The following is a 20,696-nucleotide window of genomic DNA, read 5'->3' on the forward strand; positions in this document are numbered from 1 at the left end:
TTGTTTCGTTCCCAGCCACTTAGCCCCGAAATAATCACACAGAAACTGTATTATTTAAATCACTGCTTGGCTCATTAGCTCTAGCTTCTTATTGGCTAACTCTCACATATTAGTTTAACCCATTTCTATTAATCTGTGTATGGCCAAGTGGTAACTTTAGCTTATAGCTAAAGTTCCGGCGTCTGTCTCCAGCAGGGCTACGTGGCTTCTCTCTGACTCTGCCTCCTTCCTCCCAGCATTCAGTTTAGTTTTCCCCACCTAGCTCTGTTCCCCTATAGCTCTGCTATAGGCACAAAGCAGTTTCTTTATTAACCAATGATATTCACAGCATACAGAGGAGAATCCCACATACAAGTGTTTGCTTTGGATAGAATGCTTTTGGCATGAGTGTGAGGACCCAAGCCCATGTAAAACCAGATACAAGAAAAGGAGTCTAGTCCCAGCACTCCCATATGGAGTTGGGAGGTAGAGACAGGTAGGAGAATCCCCAGAAACTCAAAGGCTAGCTAGGCTGACACATAGCGGGGACGATCAAGAGAGTTTCAAATAAGGCAGAAGGTGATGACTGACACCTTCTTTGACCTCCACATGAGTGCTATAGTAACCATGCCTGTGCATACACACACACACACACACACACACACACACACACACACACACACACACACACTCTGTCAGTTGTCCCACAGTATCTAAGCTTCTGGGATTCACCTTGTACTTTGGAATCGAATAGTATTTGCATGTAACCAGTGAACTTTGGTCATCTCTAAAATATTTATAATGACTCATTTACCATAAATGCTATCAAAATGATCACTAGCCCGTATTGGTTAAGGAATAATAATAACAACAACAAAGCCAAATTCTGTACATGGCTACTACAGATGTAATTTTTGTCCTGGGTATTGAGTGTGTACTAAATTTTTTCAATCTGCTATTATAGTTGGATCCACAGATCTGGAAGCCACAATTGCGGAGGGGCCACTCTACTTTGTAAAACAAATATAAAGAAGCCCTCAGCCCGTGCTGTAGAGTGACCTGTGTGCAGCCTCGGCTAGATGCTTCCTCCATGTCTGTGGATTACAGGACTTCCGTTTGCTGCCTCGGCACATGACATCTGACCCCATTCATAAATTATTGAATGTGCAGAAATTCTGCAGTGTTCAATTTGAATCCTCTTGGGAGTTCCAAGGTGTCTCATTTCCTCTCTTGAGTTCCCATTTTAAATTATTAGGACCCTGTTTATCTGGAGAATTTGTAGGTAAACGACAGATTGTGCACATAGTACGGATGTCGTGCTTAAACTTATTAGCTTCCTGCCCTCAAAAATACTTTCCTCTCCCCTTATCTTGGTAGCCCACCTCTCTCTCCAGTCCTGGGCAGCAAGGTTCTGGTTTGCATGGAAGTTTTAGATACCCCTTGTAAGATGTCCGCACTCAGAAAGGCTTTGTTGTGTATACTCTGCGCCCCCTGGTGGTTGCAAGTACTCACTGCAGACTGGCTCCATTGCCCTACATCCCAGAGGAGCTAGTCTCTAAGGCCCTAGGCATCACCAGGTGCTTGACTCTTCGGATTCAAAAGAGCATTTTCTAAGCCATATGCAAAAGGACTCTGAGAGTGGAAACTGTGTCATCTTCTCCTGAACGCACCCACTTCAGCCAGTCTATTCCTCAAAATAGTTTTCACTTCTTCCTTTTCTAAGGAAAAAACAGCATCACTTCAGTTGTTTCAATTCCAACAGGGAAAGGTTGGCTTCTGCTGAGTGGGCAGCTGGTATTTTAATTATCTCAGTTTTCCCTGTGTCACAGGGCAAGGACTTTCGCCGCTCTACTCCGTGGTGTGGTCTTATTATTACCGTGGGTTCAACAGCTCTAACTCCACCCTGGGGTGCAGGTACCCCAAAATGCTAATCTTGAAGAGGAGGGGCGTGTTTCAGAATGAATATGCATCTCCTGCTCTCTGTCCCAGCTGAGGGATATTTTAAACGCGGAGAACAGAAGCCCTCACAGGGAGAGTGGGCTGCAGATTCCACATAGAGCGCGGATTCACCGTAAAATCAGCTGCTCTGTTTGGAAGCTTGAGGAAGAAAAGGAAAAGAAAATTAATAAAAGCCATCCAGTCTTGCCCAAGCATGCCCTTTATCAGATGGAGTTCTGTTTAATTGTCTCCTGATCCCCTGAGCATCACTCAACAATGCATTTCCATCAATTGGGATTTAGCCGGTAGAGCTCTCAAAAAACAGACTGGGGGGGGGGGGGATTAAAAACAACAAAGAAATTAAATTCTAGTGCATGTGCATTCAGTTGTCTTCACTGAAGCAGGAGCTCTGATAAAAACGCACGGAATTTAGTTAAAGATGACTATGGGTCTTCCTCCCACACAGAAACAAAAATGTAAATGTGATATTTTAGCTCCCGAAGGATGCTGAGTTTAAAATTTTAATGTTTGAAAAAGCCAAATGAAGTGAAATATCCAAATTCTCTGGTTATCTTTTATTTCCTGTACTGACACTCGGGTCAGGAGGCTGTGAGTGCAAGCAGCTGAATTATTCTGAAGAATCAATATTTTACAGACTGGCTCTTTCATGTTCATATAATGCATCCATAACATTCCACTTAAAGTAGATGGTTTTGCCACTATATTTCTTTGAGAATCTCTTATTATCACAGCTGCATGCTTGATGCCTCAGGTTCAGTCTCCAGTACTACAGGGGAAAAACTCTAGTAATCAAAATGACTGATTTAATAGTTTTTTTTCTAAAATTTACAAATGATGAGGTTTTAAGACAATACATTATTCCTAATTACCTGGAGATTTTTAAAGAAATAAAATTCTAAAGAAAAGTAAGTATGTAAAAACTGCATAATCCCCAGGTGTGGTGGTGCACGCCTTTAATCCCAGCACTGGGTAGGCAAAGGTAGGCCCATCTCTGTGAGGCTAGCCTGGTCTACAGAGTGAGTTCTAGGCTATTTAAGGCTACATGTAAGACTAGGTCTCAAAAAAAAAAAGTCAAAAACTAACAAAACAAGCAAATAAAAAATCCTACATAATCCCAGACAGGCTTCTGACCCATGCATTCAATGTTCTATTATGACACCTTTGGTCCCTGAAACTTTCAGATTAAGAGGGTGACATTAATCTGTGTGTCTTAAACTCCACTGTAAATGCTTGAGAGCCGTTGTCATTTGGTGTATTATCACATGGGGCTGTGTGTACAGCCGGAGGCTCGTGTGTAGGCATTTTATGAGAAAAGTGACTTTAAGCAGCAGGATGGGATCAGGAGGGGACAAGAAGGGACAACAGAGCATCCTAGTGTGGACACTGCCCAGGGCCAAAGCTGTGGCCTTCCCATACGAGTATCAGAGCTGGGGAGCAGAAGTGACCAGCTTTAATCTTTTGATTCTGCCTCCATTGGTTAAGGGTTGTCCTGGGTAGCTTGAACCCTCTCACGTTTCAGGGTTACAGATATGAATGTAAGGTGACCTTTTCCAGGTGTCTGGGGCCTCTGTGTGAGAGAGACCCTCGGGGCAGACCGTCATGTCACGATGGTAGAGCTCTTACAGACGGGAGTACAAGGGACTCTGGAGGACTAACTTGTCCCCTCGCTATAAGAGGACGCAGCAGAATGATGGCTGATCATGGGCCATCAAAGAGGACTCATCAGAGACCGTGTGTTCATATCGGACTTTCCAGCCCTACGAACTGAGAAATAAATTTGTGTTGTTTCTTTTCATTTTTAGCAGTTTTCCTTCTCTCTCTCCTGGGGTGGTGGTGGTGCTGGTGGTGCTGGTGGTGGTGGTGGAGGTGGTAGACGTGGAGGTGGTGGTGGTGGAGGTGGAGGAGGTGGTAGAGGTAGAGGTGGTGGAGGTGGTGGAGGTGGTAAAGGTGGAGGTGATGGAGGTGGAGGTGGTGGAGGTGGAGGAGGTGGTGGTGATGGGGTGGTGGTGCTGCTGGAGGTGGTGGTGGTGACAGAGGTGGTGATGACGGAGATGGTGGTGGTGATGGGGTGGTGGTGCTGCTGGAGGTGGTGGTGGTGACAGAGGTGGTGATGACGGAGATGGTGGTGGTGATGGAGGTGGTGGTGATGACGGAGATGGTGGTGGTGATGGAGGTGGTGGTGGTGATGGAGGTGGTGATGGAGGTGGTGGTGGTGACAGAGGTGGTGGTGATGGAGGTAGTGGTGGTGATGGAGGTGGTGGTGATGGAGGTGGTGGTGGTGATGGAGGTGGTGGTGATGGAGGTGGTGGTGATGGAGGTGGTGGTGATGGAGGTGGTGGTGACGGAGGTGGTGGTGGTGATGGAGGTGGTGGTGGTGGAGGTGGTGGTGGTGATGGAGATGATGGTGATGACAGAGGTGGTGATGACGGAGATGATGGAGGTGGTGATGACGGAGATGGTGGTGGTGATAGAGGTGGTGGTGGTGATGGAGATGATGGTGGTGGTGGTGATGACAGAGGTGGTGGTGGTGATGGAGGTGGTGGTGGTGATGGAGGTGGTGGTGATGGAGGTGGTGGTGGTGACGGAGATGGTGGTGGTGATGGAGGTGGTGGTGGTGATGGAGATGATGGTGGTGGTGGTGATGACAGAGGTGGTGGTGGTGATGGGGTGGTGGCAGTGGGGGTGGTCTGTGTCTGTGTTTGTGTGCGGCCAGGGTCAACTTAGATGTTACTCTGCAGGGTCAGTCAACCTTGGCCTTTGAGACAGTCTCCATGGTTAGGGCTCTCTAATTAAACTAAGTTAACAAACCCAGGGATGCCCTGTATACACCTCCCCAGACTGGGATTCTAAACACATGCCATCATCTCTGGCTCTTATTTTTCCCCTTTCGGATTTGCTTACTTTACTTGTGTAGTGTTTTGCCTGTTGTGTGTATGTGCACCACGAATGTGCCAGGTACAGCGGAGATCAGAGGAGGGGATCTGATCCCCTGGACTGGGCGGTTGTGAACCACCATGTTGATACTGGCAACCTAACACAGGTCCTCTGCAGTAACAAGTGTCCTTAACTGCCGAGCTACCTCTCCAGCCCCTTCCCTGGCTGATTAATGATCAAACTCAGGCACGTGAGTTTGTGTGGTATCTAACATATCCCCATGGCCAGTTATCACTTCTAATCCTCCCAGGTTATAGTGATGAAAGAAACCAAGAAATCCACGAATTTCTCATTACCCTTGTCTTCCATAGCTACCATAAACTCCTGGTGCTCTGGTTCATTACCGAGTGAGCTGCAGCCACTTACTGGTCTCACACATTCCAATACCATTGATAACCATCCGAGGCCTTGAGTTTCTCAAGAGTAGGCCTTATACTTAGAACCTTCCATGCAGGCCAGACTTTTCCCCCAAGCCATCTTTTAGTGCTCCCCAAAGAATTAGTTGGTAGCATCAAGATACCTGCGTGGTGATTTGAATGGAGAAATGTTTCCTATGATCATATGGGATCATACATGATCCCATAGGGGCATGTATTTGAACACTTAGTCCCCAGTCTGTGGTTGTTTGGGGGAGGTTATGGAACTTTTAGGACACGGAAGCTCGCTGGAGAAAGTATGTCACCGGGGGTGGGCTTCAAGAGTTTACAGCCAGCCCCACTCTGAGTTTGTTCTTCCGACTTCTTAAATGCAATGGACACGCTACCCCTCAGCTTCCGCTCGGGCGACCTCTCGCTCTCCCTCCCTCTACAGACTCGACCCTCTGGACCTGTAAGCCAAAAATAAACTTTCTCCCTTCTGATGTTTTATGGTAATCTATCACAGCAGCAGAAAGTAAATAATCTGCCCAGTGTACATAAATCCCAGATCTGTGCCCATAGACACAAACGCCTTCCAGGAGGGGTTTAACACCGGCCAAGTGTGCCAGAGCTATCAGAACTTAACAATACTGGAAAAATATTTTCAAGGCTACAATGTGGGAAAAACTAACAAGACAAAGAGAAAAACCCAAGCCTTCCTTCCCGTGGTTGCTTTTGTCAAGGGAAACACTGGCTGCCCAGCACATTTGAGCAAGCAGACGCACATCGGAAGGTTGCACAGTGTGACTCCTGAGAGCTGTCTGTTGCGGAGTTTAGAAAGGTTTCTGAAGGTTTATTTTTCAGCTCGGATCACCCTTATCTATTATTAGTTGCCTTTATGCCTCTCATCATGTAGACCCAGAGAAGGTAGTGCAGCTTCACAATGGAGTTCTAAAAATGATGGGCCCCTTAGGGTTTGCTCGAAAACTAGACTAGGGTGGCGAGCTGACCATCCATAGCTCTTATGAATGGCATACACTGAAAAACAAAGACCGGGACTCTTCCTACGTGATCAGTTTCTAAGCAATGTTATTATGGCCTGGATATAAAATGTCCCCGTAGGCTCATGTGTTTGAACTCTACCTGGTGGTGCTTTAGGAGCGAGGGGGACATGGAATCTTCAGGAGTGGAGCCTAGCTGGAGGAAGTTGGTTGCAGGAGCAGTAGGTCTTGCAGGGTACAGTCCAACCCTTATTCCTGCCCTCTGTTTACTTCTCGATCTGCCCACATAAAAGCAAGCGCTCTCGTATTTCCCCTGCCGCGGAGGCAACCATTCCCTCTTCTACGCTGCTGCTACCATGATGCATTGTTCTCTCAAAGTGTGGGCCAAAATAAATCTTGCTTCTCTTAAGTTGCTTATCAGATAGTTGGTCACAAGAAAGGTAATAGCATAGGAAAATGTGGTTGTTGCTGTGATTAAACATGACTTCATGGCTTATAGGTCTTAGGAACTGATTTGGGGGAGGGATGTGGAAGAATTGTAGATGCAGATTAAAGAGTCCCTGGAGGGGCTGGAGAGATAGCTCAGTGGTTAAGAGCACTGGCTGCTCTTCCAGAGGTTCTGAGTTCAATTCCCAGCAACCACATGGTGGCTCACAACCATCTGTAATGAGATCTGGCGCCCTCTTCTGGTGTGCGGGCATACATGGAGGCAGAATGTTGTATACATAATAAATAAATCTTTAAAAAAAATAAAAATAAAGAGTCCCTGGAATGGTGTGGTTCTAGTGAGCATGTGGAGACCAGAGCGCTGGCAGGAGAGCAGCAACCACACTGACCTCTCAGGACTGCAGGGAGGAAAAGGGACTCTGTTGGGAATTAGAGCAGAGGCCATCATATCGAAATCCAGCAAAGACTCTGCCTGTGTTCTGCTTGTTCCCTAAAGACCTCTGAGGATGAATTCAAGAAGGACTAAGTTACTTGCTGCAGGAAATTCAGGACAGTGTGACACCCAGGCTGTGACAGAGTTGCTGATAATTACACTTCCTTAGATTTCATAATAGAGAGCAGAACTATATGAAAATGTACATTTGGGCCACGAAAGCAGTCTGGGTGAATCTCGAGTTGCTACCTAGGTAGCGCAGGCAGAGAATCTGCAATTATTAAAGGGATGAATGCCATTAAAGAAGAACCACAGAATTTGCACGGGGTCAATAGGAAAAGAGACTGGAAGGTGTGACTGGATCTATTGAGAGCTCCGGGGTGTGGCACTGCAAGTTCATTTGAAAGAGAAAGTGATGAGATAGAGGGATTCTCCACTGCAGCTTCTGAGCAGATCCACCTAGGAAAGTGTTTTCAAAGACATGGATGCTGTGCTCCAAAGGAACCAGACTACCTATTGATCTGGTAGCAGAAAGAGATCTATTCTGGGAACTGGATCGCCCATTTACAGGGGCCAGGAGTCCTCCATCCTGCTCTCTGTAAGTGAAAGACCCGGGTGAACTGGTGGCAAATTCAGTCTTCACCTGTCTGTTGTTGTCTTAGTTACTTTTCTGTTGTTGTGATGAGACTTTATTACCATGGCAACTTACAGCAGAAAGAGTTTGTTGGAGGCTTACGTTTCAGAGGATTTAGCCCATGACAATTATGGTGGGAAGCATGGAAGCAGGCAGGCATGGAGGCACTGGGTCAGTGACTGAGAGCTCACGTTAAGACGTATGTGAGATGCACACGTGTGTGCGTGAGCTTGCACACATGGATGCACACACACAGGGGGTTGAGGGACTGGGAATGGCATCGGCCCACCTGCTGTGACTCGCTTCCTTCAACAAGGCTACACTCCCTAATTCTTCCCAAACAGTTCCGCCAATTGTGGACTAAGTATTCAAACAGCTATGGCAGCTACTCTCATTCAAACCATCACAGCTGTCCACATGGTGCTAGCTTCGGAGCATACAAAATGCAGCAGCTACGGGGTCCTGAAGGTTTTTGCTAAGGTTCCAGAAAGCTGCAGAGACCAAAAAATGTATAGAAAGGTTTGAGTGATGCATGAAGCTCCTGAACGGTCATGGATGAAGGCTGAAGTAGAGCTCCTAGGATACCAGAGATGCCCAAACCATGGGATACTGCCAAGAAAAGCTATAGATCCCAATTGGAGTCAGCCCAAGAGAGGCCATGTGCGCCACGGGCTTTGGTGCCGGAGGGTTGGATCTCCCCAAGCCTGCTGGAGTAGAGATGATGCCATCACAAGCTCTGGATTCCAGAATGACACAATAGAGTATTCTAAAGGGATAACATTAAATAAACCATTACATTGGAGTAAAGAAATTTTTCTTAAACAGGACACAGTAACATCATGAAAGAAACGGTGGCTGATTTTCCTTTCTTTTTGGCCATGGCCGTGAGCCAAGACAGGTGCATGCAAAAACCTCCAGGAGCTATGGAATATGTAGTCAATGTGATAGTATTTTTTTACAAGGGTCCTTTGCTGGCAGGAATACCCGTTCTCTGGGCTGTGCAGCGTTCCCCATATCCCCCAGTGGGATAACATGTGTAGGCTGATGTTGGAGCCCACAGGACTCTACAGTGAATGCACAGCTGGCAGACCAATAGGCAGATCCACAGAAGTGTATATGTACACGTCGACATGGAATAATCCGCTTTGCAGAGCTGCAGGAACACTTGTCTTTTGGAAAAGTCACTGTCGTATCTGTAAAAACCTTGTGAAGCCATGATTCTTCCCTTCGAAACAGGATTCATTCCCAGAACACCGCAGCAGTGTAACCTCTGCACGAGCAGTGGAAAGACTTGGCCCCATTTCCCCACACTCTGAGGCCTTGGAGTGATGACATTCACTCATTGTTCTAGCTGTCAAATTTACATAGAGTCAGTCCCCCAAAACTACCTGCTAACAGACCACATAGAAATGTCTATAGAACATAGGCTCTGAGCAGGAAGGCAGCGTGCCCCACCTTTGCTAACAAACAAATCTGGTGTCCCCAAAGCTGGTTATCACCAAAGAGATTAGATGAGGAGAATGGGGGAATCCAGGATTCAGGGGCATTTAGTAACCTTATCTAATGGTTAGATAAGTTAGATATGTCAGGTACTTCCCCTTGGATGCTGGCTCTTTCCTGGGTCAGGTCACCTATTCTGGAGTACAGCTTTGTCGGGTTCTACCTGCCCTTTTTGTGACTTTGATCTGCATATTATCATTGTCCTTGCCTATGGGATTTTCCAACTATGTCTGTGAAAACTAGAAACCTCGTGGAGATCAGGTCTTACCTTACTCCTCCTCCTCTTCCTCTCCTCCTCCTCCTCCTCCTCTTCTTCTTCTTCTCCTCCTCCTCTTCCTCTTCTTCTTCTCCTCCTCCTCTTCCTCTTCCTCCTCCTCTTCCTCTTCTTCCTCTTCTTCTCCTCCTCCTCCTCTTCCTCTTCCTCTTCTTCTTCTCCTCCTCCTCTTCCTCTTTCTCCTCCTCTTCCTCTTCTTCTTCTCCTCCTCCTCTTCCTCCTCCTCCTCCTCCTCCTCCTCCTCACTACTTCTATTCCTTCATCTTACTCCCCTTCTTTCTTCTCCTTATTCTTCCCCTTCCTCTTCTTATCTTCCTCTCCTCCACACTCCCTTCACTTCATTTTTCTCCTTGCACAAAAAATAAAGAAGATGCAGAGGTAATGTACTTGAGTTAAATTTTTACCCTCAGATCCTCCCCTGCCATAGACATCCAATTCTGAGCCCTGATGGGGTGCTGAGGCTGATACTCAAGGCCCCTGATAGGCTGAGCTACAAGGCCAAGCAGGATTCAAGTATGCCATGGTGGGCCCAAACATAGAGTTCCTAAGAATGCAGCCACAGCAAGCCTGTCCATCCCAGTATGAAAGAGCTGCTGTGTGTGGCATCTTCAGTCTCTCTCTTCCTGAGGAGTCCTGGATTCTTACCGGGCTGGAGAGGTTCTCATCACTGGTTTCCACAAAGCTGCCCCTGGAGCTGGTGCTGCATCAGTCGCTTGCCACATTCTTGTGCGACGGAGTCTCTCACTGAACTATTTGATCTATTTGGCAATACTAGCATGCATCGGGGCTTCTTTTTCTAGTGGCTCAGTTCTGGAATTATCGGCACAAGCTGCCATGCCTGGCTTTTTACACAGATGCTTGGAATTCAGACATAGGCCCTAACACGTTGCCAGCTGAGCCACCCCAGTGCCTACACATTTTAATCTAAAATTTTCTTTCACAAACATGAGTGTAAGTTAGTTTATAAGGTACATTGTGCACATTTATAATAAGAAAGGAGTAAGATATAAACATATGTCCAATATACTCCAAGGAATTATTGCTATAGTAGGCTATATGCTGATTATAAACTTGGTTCATAACTTAGAATTTGGGATTTTTTTTGGCGAAAAGGGCATAGTTCTTTGTAAACAGATTGGTCAGTTGTGTCGAACTTCTTGACTCACAGTCAATGTGAGACCTAAGCCAGATCCAAAGGAGTGATGGGGTCTATACCTGTGTCCCCACCTCAGTTCCCCTGTCAGTGATGGGTTCTATTCCTGTGCCCCCTCCTCCAGTGCCTGTCAGTGATGGGTTCTATTCCTGTGCCCCCTCTCCTCCAGTTCCCCTGTCACTTTAGCCTACTTCAATAAAACTTGTCTTATGAGGCTTTTATAAAAAAAATTGCCATTATATTTTTACTCACTTTTTTGTTTGTGGGTGTGCGTGAGTGGGTACATGTGCTGAGGATGTGTGTGGAGGTCAGAGGACAACCTGCAGGAGGCTGCTCTCTCCCTCCACCATGTGGGTCCTTCGTATCTAACTTGTGACATCTTAGGGATCACTTATGTATGGTATCTTGAAAAACAAAGAGATAGCGAATGGAGTTTAGAGACCAAATTGGCCTTTTAGTAGCTCCCCCCCGCCCCCCGCCGAGTCAGGCACCACCTCATCCCACACAAGAGAATGAGTCTTCTGCTGAGCAGAACACCATTAGGAGTCCTTTCTTTCTTTCTTTCTTTCTTTCTTTCTTTCTTTCTTTTTTTTTTTTGCCAGTTAGCTTGGTTCTGTTCTAGATCCCTGGTCTGTCCAGCCTCCAGGTCCTGGCTCTCCAGTGTCAGGAGTGAGCTACCACGCCTGGTATGGGTCTCAAGCTGAGCCAGTCACTGGTGGGCCACTTCCACAATTTTTTCTTTTCTTTTCTTTTCTTTTCTTTTCTTTTCTTTTCTTTTCTTTTCTTTTCTTTTCTCTTTTCCTTTCCTTTCCTTTCTTTTTTCCTTTCCTTTCCTTACTTTCTTTTTTTTTTGAGACAGGTTTCATTATGTATCTCTGACTGGCCGCAAACTCACGAGATCCACCTGTCTCTGCCTTCCGAGAGCTGGGAATAAAGGTGTACATCACCACTGCGGTTCTCTATTGATGATTTGTTTACTTTTGCACCATTAAAACATTTGCTCTTGCTTACTGGCAGACGAAGACAGGATTGTCTTCAGGCGTGGAGAATGGGGAAGGAGGAGCAAGGAAAGTGTTGTGCACTGGGGCAAACCCCACTCTTGCTGAGTGCAGGGCACAGACTTCCTGATACATATACAGCACAGTTAAAATGCTTAACGTGCAAAACTGACAACCTCAATTTGATCCTTGGAACCTACATAAAGGTGGAAGGAGAAGATGGATGCCACAGAGTGTGTAGATAGGTCATGGCAAGAGCACACACAGCGTGAATATACAGCAATAATAACTTTTTAAAGCGTAATTGCTTAGCTGGGTTGTGGTGGTGCACGCCTTTAATCCCAGGCATCGGGAGGCAGTGGCCGGTGTATCTCTGTGAGTTTAAGGACAGCCAGGGATATTATTACACAGAGAAATTCAGTTTCAAAAACAAATTAATGTGCTTATCCATGTCCTTTGGGAGCTGACGGACGGGGTAGAGTAGGGCGTGGCTTTACATCTATGACCCACTCAATTCGTCCTGCAGGAGTGCTGGAATCCAGCCCCAGCAGGGCTCTGTGCCGCAGGACGGATGTGTGAAATCGGCGAAGAATGAAGGCATCTGACCACTGGTTGTCTTTCAAACTGATGGCCCCAGCTAGCTCAGGTCGTCCCTATTTATACAAGCTCTAATGCATTCAGTCATGAGCAGTTTCAAATCATTTCTCTTTGATCACTTTCCAGGAATTATCAACATGTATTTATTTTAGTTTCTCTTTTTCTTTCCCACTCCCTTGACATCACCGACCTTTACCTCATATAAACATCCGCGTTGGCCTGTTGCCCTATGATGATATCTCGCCAGGCACATCTTATTCAGGCTCTGCCCTAGCCGGTATCAAAAATGTGGTTACAAAGTAAAAGAGATTTAAGCCCCGTGATTAGTGACACTTTTTTTTGGTACCTGGAGGGACAGCCATGGGTTCTGGCAACCGAACTCTTATATTTTTGATTGTGAGCCTAGCCTCTAACAGCTGAGCCATCCTTACACACACACACACACACATTAAAGATTTATTTCTTTATTATGTATACAACATTCTGCTTCCATGTATGCCCACATGCCAGAAGAGGGCACCAGATCTCATTACAGATGGTTGTGAGCCACCATGTGGTCACTGGGGATTGAACTCAGGACCTCTGGAAGAGCAGCTAGTGCTCTTAACCACTGAGCCATATCTCCAGCCCCATACTTTTATATTTTTATAATCGTCTTAATGTATTGTCACGCCCAGGATATCATTTTCATGTGTATGCCAGTGTCTAAATATTCTGTATATCACTTTTACGTGGACTACAGTTATAATTCTAATCTTCATAAATTCTCAAAATAGTAATGATTGATACCTAACTTTAACAGCTGGGACTAAATTTCTATTCTTCCAAAAATTTCTGTATGTTCTTTTCTTTTAAGGGAACTGGGAGTTTTAGATTCCTTTACTGATATTTTGATATTGGAAAAATATCTAAGTGTTCATGTCCTGGCGCCAGAGAGGTGTCTGCCCTTTCATGTCCTTTGTCTTTTCCTTATATGTGCCTATAAGTTTTAAATGTCATATTTTAAAAAACCATTTTCCAAGTTCTTAGGTTCCATGGAGGATGTTTCTCTCTTTGGAACTGAGTAAGCAATGATCGTATTAACCTCAGTGAGTTCCTTCTGCTCACCCAGGGTGGCTGCAAAGCTTCGAGGGGCAACTGGAGAAACCGGTTTCTGTAACAGATCAGAGAAATTTAATTTTTCTGCAGAGGTTTTTGTTCCCAGTAAACTCAGGCAGAAACACAACTAACAAAGCAAAACTAACAGTCACCATCAGAGTAAACAGCGAAAGTTAGAGAGGCCTGAAGCTCATGAGCTCCCTAGGATCCGCGCAGGGGTTTGCAGTATTATTTTCTAGATCCTTACCAAGGGGATGGGACTCTCCAAAGGGCCTTGCCATCTAAGGAGCTCCGTTTGCAACACATTTATGGGGTGACAGCATGGCCCCCGCACAGGAGCATCTCTGAGAAACACACAAAATTGGACTTTCTCAGCTGCACAGTGTGGGTATCAGACCTCATGCCTTAGGAGAGATTCCCAAACAAATAACACAACAGAGACAAATACCTCGTCACAGAAAGCCAGGTGTGGTTATAAACCGTTTATTTCCCTGGGTTGTAACATTCACCATATATTGCATACTTAAAACTGTTACTGCTGACGTTATGATAGAAGGGCAGTAAATCTGAGATTAGAGAGTAAAGTGTCACCGATAGACCCAGGAGGTTCCAGGGTGTCTATGGAAACCATTGAGTGCGAAAGTAGATCTCCCCAAAATGATCCCACCCTTCCTTCTACCATAGATCTTAGAGAACCAGCCAAGTTCTTGTCTCTTGGCCTCCCTTCAACTGCAGGACCCAAAAACTGCAGGCAGGAAATGGCTACAGCTCAACAAGAGGAAGCAGGAGTCTAGGTAGCACCACAAGCAGCAGGAAGGCACAGCCGTCTCTGGCTCCTGTGGATGGGAGGACAAAGAAAGGTTTCCATGTGGGATATCTCAAGACACGGGTATCTCCCCTAAACAGTAAGGACTTTACATCCAGCTTGAAACCCAGGAGAGTAGGCTCTAGGGGGGCATTATGCCAGGCTAGGCTCTTCTGGCTTCCTGGGGAAGCGAGCAGGCAGATGGATCCCACCTCTTCCAGGGTCCTGTGCTATAAGACACTGACTGGGGAGAAAAAGATCTTTCCTATTCAGAGAGCTTTTCCTTCTTCAGCCAAGAAGAGGTTTCTGAGTCTGAACTGAGAGGCTAGTGTTACAGCAGTGTGTATTCCTTTTATGCCAGCGGGTGTGAACTAGAACCCACCTATGGCTCTCAGCGCGCCTGGACTGGACAGCAACCATTTCTCCCAGATGGACAGAATCTTTCTAGCTGATATGTGTACCTGGGTAGCGGTCATGCTGTCCTAGGCCCTGATCCAAATTCAGAATTTCTCTGTGCAAATGCACAATGTCCCTGTGATCACGACTTCCATGTTTCCAGCCTTCCAAGTGTCCCTGCTAGTTATAGCTGTGATTGCCCGGCACACAGCAGACTAACTGCAGCTCATTTCAGGTTGCTCCCTGGCCTCTCCGCCAAACTTAACTTCCTAGGACAGCATTTAATGGAGCCTGGATATGCGTATGCCAGCCACTGCAGCGGCTGAGCGGTGGGCAGTGGAGACAAGGTCTCCAGGATGGGTTTGGCTCAGATGTCTGAGATGTGTTCATGGTTCTTCATGTTTAAAAATAGAAAGCATTTCTGGGATGATATCTACATGCTAATTAATATATCCTGAACGCTTTTCTTTAATTCTCAAATTAATAGTCCTAGAATATTTGTCAATGGGTCTTTATCATTCAAATAGGGAAACTGAGGCACAGATATCTGGTAACTTTCAAAGAGTCACAGGCTAACGATGTTTGAAGAAGATTATGATGGAGTCTGATCCCAAACCCATGACAGAGAGCAGGGTACAGCAATTTTCTCTGGAAGTATTAAGGAAGGATTACTAGGATAGTGATACTTGAACTGTGTCTTGAAAGGTAATCACCAAACTAAAATTGATGGTGTCTTTGGTTGCAGAGATTGAGATGTGCTCAAGGGATGAAGAGAGAACCCAGGCCACAAGGAAGGATGGGTATCCATCCACAGAGACCTCCAACCACGGGGGAGCTTGAAAGGATGGACGAATACCCACTGAAGCACTGCTCACTCCTCACAGGGCTGTTCGCGGTAATATCTTTGTCCTGTAGTCCCTCACTGTGTTCAATACACCGTCACCGAGGTCTGCGCCCCTTTGTCCTGCAGTCCCTCACTGTGTTAACATTTGATACACCGTCACCGAGGTATGTACCCTTGGCTTTACCAAGTTCATCCTTGCTCACTGTGAGCATGGTCTGCCAGTGTCTTCTGGTAGCGAATACCCTGACTTCCATTTCATGATGGCCCCCACCAGCTCCACCTCTAACACAGACACAGACTCACCTGAGCTGTTTAAATGACCGCTATAGAAGCAATTGAAGTTGCTCTTCTCTCTTCGCGGGGAGTCCAGGAAAATCTCCTTTCCACTTTGTGTTACATTGACTTTGTGATATACTTCATAAGCTGGAATCAACACCTCCTCTTCACTAGGATAGTAAGAAAATGCTTTTATATACACCCCCAAGCAGGTTCTGATGGTGTACAGCATCCCAGTAGCACCACCAAAGACTTTAAGAGCCACTTCCTTATTCAAAGTTGAGGAAACGAACTGTCCAAATCGCACAGAGCCTTTCCCACTGTAGTGAAACCTGTCCTTGGTGCCTCGATAAACAAAGTAGCAGTTCGGGTTACTCAGAAGCTGGAGGGCTCTTGTTAAGTAGTAATGGAAGGTCTCTGATCATTTTGTGTTTATGGATACTATAATTTTTTTCTTTATTCAATTAACTTTTTAGTCAGTACACAAAATAACAGGCCTTGCAATGACATTTTCATTATATGTCTAGCATTATATACTGCTCATATTCACCATACACAACAGTCTTACTGGTACTATCCTTAAATTACTTTCTCAACATTCATGCTCCCTGATATCCTCTAACCACAGATCACTCAGATGGGGGCAGGGGAAAGCAAGGTCAACAGCATGTGGTCACCTGCTGGGCTAACAACGAAGTCAGGAGGAACAGTTGATGTGAATTTTTGAATCCAGAAAGAGATTTCATCTTCAACTTCAAGAACATCTGCAAACAAATACAAGAAAATGAAAGTAAGGTCCTCATATCTATCACCATGCACAGAACTCAAGTCCAGATGGATCATAGACCTCAACATAAAGCCAGCCACACTGAACCTTATAGAAGAGAAAGTGGGAAGTACACTTGAATGCATTGTCACAGGAGATCACTTCCTAAATATAACCCCAGCAGCACAGACACTGAGAGAAACAATTAATAAATGGGACCTCCTGAAACTGAAAAGCTTCTGTAAAGCAAAGGACATGGTCAACAAGACAAAATGACAGCCTACAGAATGGGAAAAGATCTTCCCCAACCCCACATCAGACAGAGGTCTGATCTCCAAAATATACAAAGAATTCAAGAAATTGGTCATCAAAAGAACAAATAATCAAAAAAAAAAGTGGAGTACAGACCTAAACAGAGAATTCTCAACAGAGGAATCTAAAATGGCTGAAAGACACTTAAGGAAATGCTTGACATCCTTAGTCATCAGAGAAATGCAAATCAAAACAACTCCATTTTACATCTGTAAGAATGGCCAAGATCAAAAACACTGAAGACAACTTATGCTGGAGAGGTTGTGGGGAAAAGGGAACATTACTGCATTGCTGGTGGGAATGCAAGCTGGTACAGCCCCTTTGGATGTCAGTGTGGTAATTTCTCAGAAAATTAGGAAACAACCTTCCTCAAGACCCAGTAATACCACTTTTGGGTATATATCCAAAGGATGCTCAATCGTGTCACAAGGACATGTGCTTAACTATGTTCATGGCAGAATTGTTTGTCATAGCCAGAACCTGGAAACAATCTAAATGCCCCTCCACCGAAGAATGGATAAGGAAAATGTGGTACATTTACACAATGGAGTACTACACAGCAGAAAAAAAATAATGACATCTTGAAATTTGCAGGGAAATGGATGGAGCTAGAAAACATCATTTTGAGTGAAGTAACCCAGACACAGAAAAACGATTATCACATGTACTCACTCATAAGTGGTTTTTAAATATAAAGCAAAGAAAAGAAATCACAATCCCAGAAAATCTAGATAACAATGAGGACACTAAGAGAGACTTACATAGATCTTACATGGGAAGAATAAAAAGACAAGATCTCCTGAGTAAATTGGGAGCATGGGGACCATGGGAGAGGGTTGAAGGGGAGGGGAGACACAGGGAGAGGAGCAAAGAAAAATGTAGAGCTCAATAAAAATCAATTAAAAGAAAAGAAAGTGGGATCCTGCTCAGTTCTGGGAAGAACAAGTCTGTGCCCAGAATCTCTCCGACTTCCTTTAGCCTCGTGGCAATGGCTTCCATCGTGGCAATGGCTTCTCCACCATTACGGTAGAGATTATGTGATTCTGCCCACAGAGCTGCATGTACTCACACACACACATTAAAGAAAATGAAATGAAGAAAGCAGACTAACACTATCAGCCTTATTAATTGTTGTGTCTTATGAAATGTATTGTTTTCTATTCTTTTTGCGGGGTAGAGCTCTAACATATACACTGAAGGACAGTCATGGAATGATGAGGAAGGTCACTGCTCAATGATGTGAACCCATCCCTTCATTCCTGCCTATGGCTTTTGGAAAACTGTGAAAACTCCCCCCCCCCCCACACACAACGAATCCTGTTGTGTTTCTTTAAATAGCATTTTGACATAAAGGCTCTCCTCACACCTTGAGAATGGCAGAGGAACTGCATGTTGTGGCTAACTAGTTGCTTTTGGGAAGGTTCCTCCTCCACAGCTTGGCTTCTCTTGCCCTTCCTCTAGGGGATACTGCAGAAACAACTGACCTAGGAGTTCAACCCTGCAGTGGAGGGTTCCACCTTCCGTACGGCCTCAACTTTAAACCATTATTAATTGTTGTAAAATAACCATAGTGAGCTACCTAAGATATTCTCTCTAAATTCTTAAAATCCTTTTAGACATCCAGTTAAGGCAGAACACACCTATAATCCTAGCCCTTGGGAGGTCCTTGGGAGGTGGAGGCAGGGACATCCCAAGTCCCAGGTCAGTTTAGGATGTAATGAGACTCTCAAATAAAGGGAAAATTAAGCTCTGGCCAGAAATAGAAATGCAGGCACTTTCCTTTGTTCTCGAGTACGTCCTGGAGGCCACTTAGAATTTGGCTACTTATTCAAAAAGATTCCTAAAGTTTGACTGTATGAGAAGTTCTCTGGAAACTTGTCACCAACAGAGACTTGTGGACCCCAGTTTCCAAGCAATGCATTTAGCATTTATAATGGGTTCCTTTGTTAGTTAATTCTGATACAATTTGCTTAAGAGAAAATATTTAATTTTCTTCTTTAATAATAAGTATGAATGCATGTCCTGGGTTGGGGTGTATGTACACCTCAGTGCAGGTGCCTTCTGAGGCCAAAGGTGTCAGGCCCTCTGGAGCAGGAGTAACAGGCTCCTGAGCTGCCTGACACGGGTGATGGAACTCAACTCTCTGACTCCTCTGCAAGAGGAAGTACTTGCTCTACCACTGAGAGATTTCTCCAGTACAGAGTTTGCTTTTGGGGGAGGTAACGGCATGCATGGATCCCAGTTGATCAGTGCTGAGGGTGAACCCAGGATATTGTACACGCCAGAAAAGCATCTGGACGGCGAAGCCTCTTTACACAGCACACAATTCCACATTCGAGCTCTTCCTCTGGCCTCAGCTAGAACTACCCCCCCCCCCACTTTATTGTCTTAAAACTTAAGCTTCGAAACTCTGTTTTGAAGGCAGAATGTCTGAGAAAACCCAGATGGAGGTGCCAGTAGAAAGAGATGCTGTAGCATTGGTCAGTCAGCATCAGGGCCTCTCGTTCAGGAAGCACGGCTCAGCCAGCCTGCAGTAAGCTTCCAGTTCTTTCCTCCCCTCCCTAGTTCCTCATGTGGTTGATCCAGAGATTTGTCTTTCACAAGACTGATGTCTACTTCCCTATGGACGGCTAAGCATAGACAGTGAGGGACCCCCCTGCCCCTTGGCCCACTCAGACTGAAGCTGCAGCTTGAGTCACCTCAGCCCCAGAATGAACTCCTGCTGATTAAAATCCCCCTGGAAATCATGTGGCTAACACCTTGGACCTCAGTGAAAACACCCGTCTCTCTCTTTCCCTTCACCCCATCCCCTCTCTCCTCACTCACTCCCGTTCTCCTTCCCTCCTGCTTTATGTCTGCACTTGATCTCCAAGATCCTACACTAAAATAAAAGAATAAACCTACAGTTCCAACACACAGGAGATCTGGTGCAGGAGGATCCTGAGATCTGAGTTAGACTGGGCCATACAGCAACAGCGTACCTTTTAAAATTCTTTTTTTTAATATTTATTTATTATGTATACAATATTCTGTCTGTGTGTATGCCTGCAGGCCAGACAAGGGCACCAGACCCCATTACAGATGGTTGTGAGCCACCATGTGGTTGCTGGGAATTGAACTCAGGACCTTTGGAAGAGCAGGCAATGCTCTTAACCTCTGAGCCATCTCTCCAGCCCTTAAAATTTTTAAATTAAAAACGAGTAAATAAAGCAAAGAAGATGATAGAAGCTAATGAATGTTTGTATGGAGAAAAATAAGATTATTTGAGCATATCCCTGTTCTTTTCTGAAAACCCAGGAAGTGCAGAAAGAAACAAGAGTATTTCCATCAGAGGCTATGTACACAGACACCAGTTGTTTCCCGCAGGACCCGGGAGATATATTTTTATAGTCTCTAGAAAGATTGATAGCCTCTTGTCTGTCTTTCCTTTCTCTTGATCTAACCCATCTCCCTACACTGGCTGTTTCTTGCCCAGAACTGACCTTCTGGCTTTAACCCTTGAGTCATAAACACTGCCACCCTCCCCACAATTCCACACCCACTGTAGCCCTCAGATTTTCCTCTGTGTCCCCTGGACTTTAGAGGCTTTCCCTTCAGAGGACAGAGTTCAGATTTATCAGGTACCTGAGCAGATCTTTGGTGGCTGGGTCTCTGGCCTCTTCTAAACGCAAGTGTTACAGAAGGGCTGCTGTGGCCTTTTTATTCTCTGGACAATGCACTTTCAGTTTCAGGTTAGTTTGAAAGCCAGATGGTTTATGAACTGCCTAAATTAGATAAACTACTTAAATACACCATTTCTGTTCTCCATCACTTTTTGTTTTGAGTTTTTCATTTTTTGCTTTTGTTCAAGACAAGGTCCCAGTAGCCCAGATTGGCCTCTTACTGGCCATGTAACTGAGGATAACCTGAAATCCTGATTCTCTTCCCACTAAAC

General features: G+C 45.3%; 1 long non-coding RNA gene across 1 annotated transcript; it reads right to left on the bottom strand.

Moving 5' to 3' along the window:
- Positions 1-15,767: 15,767 nt before the first annotated feature.
- LOC142850756 (uncharacterized) lies at positions 15,768-20,471 on the bottom strand. Its single transcript, XR_012910717.1, has 3 exons — positions 20,387-20,471; positions 16,362-16,448; positions 15,768-15,854 (listed from the first exon to the last, which is right to left on the bottom strand). It is a non-coding gene; the product is annotated as an uncharacterized LOC142850756 (long non-coding RNA).
- Between the last annotated feature and the right edge of the window lie 225 nt (positions 20,472-20,696).

The sequence above is a fragment of the Microtus pennsylvanicus genome, chromosome 5, assembly GCF_037038515.1.
Source record: "Microtus pennsylvanicus isolate mMicPen1 chromosome 5, mMicPen1.hap1, whole genome shotgun sequence".
Lineage (NCBI taxonomy): Eukaryota > Metazoa > Chordata > Mammalia > Rodentia > Cricetidae > Microtus > Microtus pennsylvanicus.